The sequence below is a fragment of the Xiphophorus hellerii genome, chromosome 7 (assembly GCF_003331165.1).
Source record: "Xiphophorus hellerii strain 12219 chromosome 7, Xiphophorus_hellerii-4.1, whole genome shotgun sequence".
Lineage (NCBI taxonomy): Eukaryota > Metazoa > Chordata > Actinopteri > Cyprinodontiformes > Poeciliidae > Xiphophorus > Xiphophorus hellerii.
In genome coordinates this window covers 6,284,927-6,289,599 of record NC_045678.1, presented here as the reverse complement: position 1 = coordinate 6,289,599, position 4,673 = coordinate 6,284,927, and the positions used below count along the sequence as shown (strand labels likewise).

The following is a 4,673-nucleotide window of genomic DNA, read 5'->3' as shown; positions in this document are numbered from 1 at the left end:
TATGTTTTCCGTTTGTGTTTTCTATTAAACTCGGCAGCAAATATTTAAATATTGCAGCTGATTTGATGACCAGTCTAACTTTATTAGACGGACTCTGGTGCCATATCCTTGACTAGTAGTGAGCATTTATTGTATCGTGTATCATTTATCGTGATAAATTTCTCCTGATAGAATTTTTAATTCATTGCCACAATAAATTCCAATTAATGATGTTTAAAACCAGCCAAAACTGTCTGTGCTGTCAAGATTGTTAGGTTTGCTACAGTATCTTCTCCACTGTCTGTTCAATGAAAGCATCAATCAATACCAATAAATCTGAAAATAGAGCAGCGTGGGGAGACAAATCACACTTCTTTACGTGACTGATGCCCTAAAGAAGCGTGTTACAAACACAAATGTTTCGCAAGAGCTGCATTTGTTCTTGGTGGGGCTACAATTGCCGTGACACGGAGAGTTACATTTCAGCATTTCTTTATTTTTCTGTGACGCTTGAACTTCTACCGTTTCGTTTAAGTATTGTTTTTAATGCAGCTCTCTTCTCTGTTCATTTATTTCCCTGAAATGACTCCTGGGACTTCAAAAGAAAATCGACTGACTAGCAATATTAGAACATATTTCAACCGCAGAAAAATATTCCGTTTCGAGGAAAGCTCAGTTTGAGCTTCTTCAGCGTCTCCTGTTGAATCCAGGCGGCTGATTGCGCTTTAATTGACCTTTTCAAGTGAAACATCATCTGCAGTGGTCCCAGCTGCATTTGATGGTTGAGAGATGGCCGTTGAGCACGTGCCTGCTTTCAGTCGCCGCTGACGTGGTCGCTGTGACGGCCACTGATGAGACCGGAAGGACTGGCGTTTAACTCCGAGCATTACCGAGTCCGACAGGCAGCTGGAAATATCGGCAGCATTTCTCAAAGCCAAAGTAAATCTCTTGAGTAAAGCCTCTTCAGCTCGGTTGTAAAAGAACAGACGGCGTAACCCGCTTCCTGTTAGTGTGGATCGACCGAGGCCGTCGCTAACGAGATAAACTTGTTAGAAATGAACGACCGGGCACATCGCTCCGTCTTTTATGGGCAATTTGAGCTCCAGTGTCTGTTGAGCAGAGTAAATGTTAACGCTTGTTGCCGTTTTAGAACACAAATGTTGACCTCTGAAATAAAATAAGAAAGTTCAACCTAAAACGAGCTGAATGTGAGCTTAAAACGCCGTAAGAATCGAGGTTTGATTTGAAACGCGCTCTGGAGCTTTCCTATAGCGCCACCATCTGGTTCACAGACAGCTGTTGACCTAATGAATACACACACTCATTCAATAAGTTGGAATATTAGAAGCCCATTTATTTCAGGGACTTTGTCACGAAGTGAAACACGTTATATATAGTTTAATTACACACAGATGGACGTTTTCAAGCCTTTATTTCTGTTAACTATGATCATTGTCCAACTTGAAGCTAATTTGTTTTTACAAATCTTTGTGAAGAATTTTTATTTGCTTCGTGCAAAATGATATTGTTATGGCTGGTTCATTAATGCTGCCACATGATACGACAAACCATTTTGTCCTTTAATCAAACAACAAGCCTGGCCTCTTATAATAAAACGTCTTGCCCTTAAGGGGTTTAATAACCCACAGCGTAAATACACAATTATGACCATATGACTTGCCATATCTCCAACACTTACCATTACTACATTAGACAAATAAAACAATAACACATTTTTAATGGAGGAAGCTTTACTATCAAGTTTTTACTAGAATGTAGCCTTCATGAACAGTATGTTTAATAGCTGCTTAATGGTTTTTATTTTTAAAAGGTATGTGTATTATGAAAATTCAGTCTCATCGGAGTGCATATTCTAGTTTTTTGAATATGACTGTTTAACAAATTCCCATAGCAGCCTAATGGTCAGGAGCAAAACAAATAATTGTTGGCTGTAGATTTGAATGTTTTATTTCAGCAAATTTAAATGTGAAGAAGGATAATCACATATTGTCGCCTTCCTAAAATAATAGCCTAACTCATTTTTTTTTGCCAAAAAAGATTTTTTTTATTTTGTGTTGTTTAAATCATCTTCCTAAATTTGCCTGAATCACAAAAATCACTTCTGACTTAACCCTTTACTTCAGAAAGGTAACAACATTGATACTGAAATAAACCTTGTTCAACTTATTAAGGAAAGCAACCCATTTTTTCCACCAACTCAAAGATGCTGCAGCAGCACTTGCAGTCATTCTCTCGGCACCATTTTTTTCTGCAGCACATTTAAAAACAAGAAAAGCCTTTGCAAGAAATGTTGAGATAACGTGAAATGCTACAGAGCACGGTACGAAAAGAATAAAAGTTTAAATACAGTGGAGACAATAAAAAAAACCATCATCAATGTAACTGACTCCCTTCATGTGGGTGTAGTTTATTGTTCTGTTGATTTTGAAGCAGCAGTCACAAAAAGTCAGACCAACCCTCAATGTAGATCGGGATCTTTTTAAAGGAACCTAAAATACCCATCATGCCTCCCGTCTTTAACAATTCAGAACAGCATCTGTTGCAGTTCTGGGCCGTTTGTGAAAACTTCACAGTTGGCTGATGTAAATCAACAAACGGTGTGCTGTGATGGCGGTCTTCAACCACAAGATAAGGCTGCTCCTTTCTGAAGCAACTTCATTGGAAAAAAAAAAAAAAAAAGTTAGATTTCACAACATCGCAGGTTTCTCTCGTGATTGATCCACGTCTAAATTACCTGAGACGGTAAGGAGCCTGTTTCACTGGATTATGTTCTTAACCCCAGGAAAAATATCACACCCCATCAATTTTCTAATAGGGAATTTTGTGGGGAAGTTTCCAGTGTAATATGAAAAACAGCCTAAACCAAAATACAATACAGTTTTTTTTTATGCAATTCTGCTGTGAAAATCCAAAGCAATTATTCATTAAAACTGGAAAAACTGCCAAAACCTGCATTTCATCACCTCCCTGAAATAATGGCGTATGTCTTTTTCTTTGTCGTATCAAAATCACTTTTGGCAAAAGCTTTGATCATTACGTTAAGAAGATGGCAATTTGTGATATGCATATTAAAAACATTTATACATATCAGAAGCATTGTTCTAGGAATACTTTCTATGTAGAAGGAAATGTAGAGTTAATTCCAGTAATAGTTTGTTCTAGAGTTGCTTTTGAACCAAAATAATTGTATCATTGACCAACATATTTGATGTGCATTGATGATTTTGATGATGATATTCATCAAAGTCTAATGCTTACTAGTTTCTCAATACTGGTGACTGTTGTTTTTATGACTTTTTATTTTTGTGTTTTTATGATGTAAAGCACTTTCAACTGTCAATTAATTAGCATGCATTAATACACCCAGTGGTAGCCATCTTGGCACTACCAGAAGATAATATCTACAGTCTTCCTTATCTTTGCTCATGCAGCCAATCAGGGCCAAGGAAGATGAATGTCGCTCCTGGATTGGCTGCTTTGCCAACGCCAGCCAGTGGTGTGTCAAGTAGCATTGTGTTTACGGAGTTTAACTCAAGTTGCATTTTCTTTTGATATTTTGTGGATGCTCTACGAATAAATCGCAAATAAGTAAATTTCTCATGAATAATTAGGAATTATGTTCAATCCAAAGAAAGCATTACAAATAAAAACAAAAAAAACATTCTCAACTGAAATGATTATTACATTTAACACCATTCAGTCGAAAACGCAGTTAGGCCGCAGGACACGACAAACTTCTGTGTTGAAAGAAAACATGAATAATTTAGATGCATTTTGTTTCTAAAGACATGACGGACGTGTCCGATTGATGGCGTCGGTTCAAAAATAACTAAAACCCGCTGACTGAATGTTTTTCTTTTCTAAACGTCATGAAATTGACGTCATGACATTTTTATGCAGATGTGATTTCATAAACTCTCGTAGAAAAGTAAGTATTTGAAATCGTATTCATACAAAAGCTGTTCCACCGTAAGGGTTTGGTGATCGTGAGGCTCCTCCTCTTACTTGGGAAGAAGCTTTCTAGCAACAGTAAACACATTTGACATGTGAAGACTGGCGAGACGAGTCATATTATCTTGAAGTTGATCATCATAGTCTGGGTGACGGGTTTACCACTGAACGCCTGCTGTTTGCACAGAACTGCCCCCGTCACAGTACTCTACTGAACATCATTACCTGCACACACGAGGACCGGCCACTGGAACTGCTGACCTGCTGCTCTCACACATCCTGACAGGGGTAAACGTTTACAGGTTCTCCTTCACGGTGGCAGAAATGGTGGCGCTCTTTTAAACACTCCAGAAGTCGAGTCGAGTGTCGGACATTTCAGCGACAAAGCAGTTCGAAGCGTTTCACGTCATAAAGACATAACAAAGTAACCAATTATGAAACAAGCAGCAAACATTGCATTTTGTCAAAGGCCTTCATCAAGCAAACGTATGTCAGGTATATTGATATATCTTGAGGTTAAAAGCAACTTCAACAGGTGGGCTTTAGCCTTGATTTAAAGGAGTCTGTGTTTTGTAGTTTTCTGGAAGTTTGTTCCAGATTTGCGGTGCATAGAAGCTGAACGCCGCTTCTCCGTGTTTGGTTCTGGTTCTGGTGGATGCAGAGCAGAACCAGAAGACCTTTAATGTATTTTGGTGCTAAACCGTTCTGTGATTCATAAACAA

General features: G+C 38.2%; 1 protein-coding gene across 1 annotated transcript in view; it reads left to right on the top strand.

Moving 5' to 3' along the window:
• Positions 1-4,673, top strand: part of tent5c (terminal nucleotidyltransferase 5C) — a 37,146-nt gene that overhangs the window by 9,087 nt on the left and 23,386 nt on the right. The gene's annotated exons all lie outside the window — the stretch shown is intronic.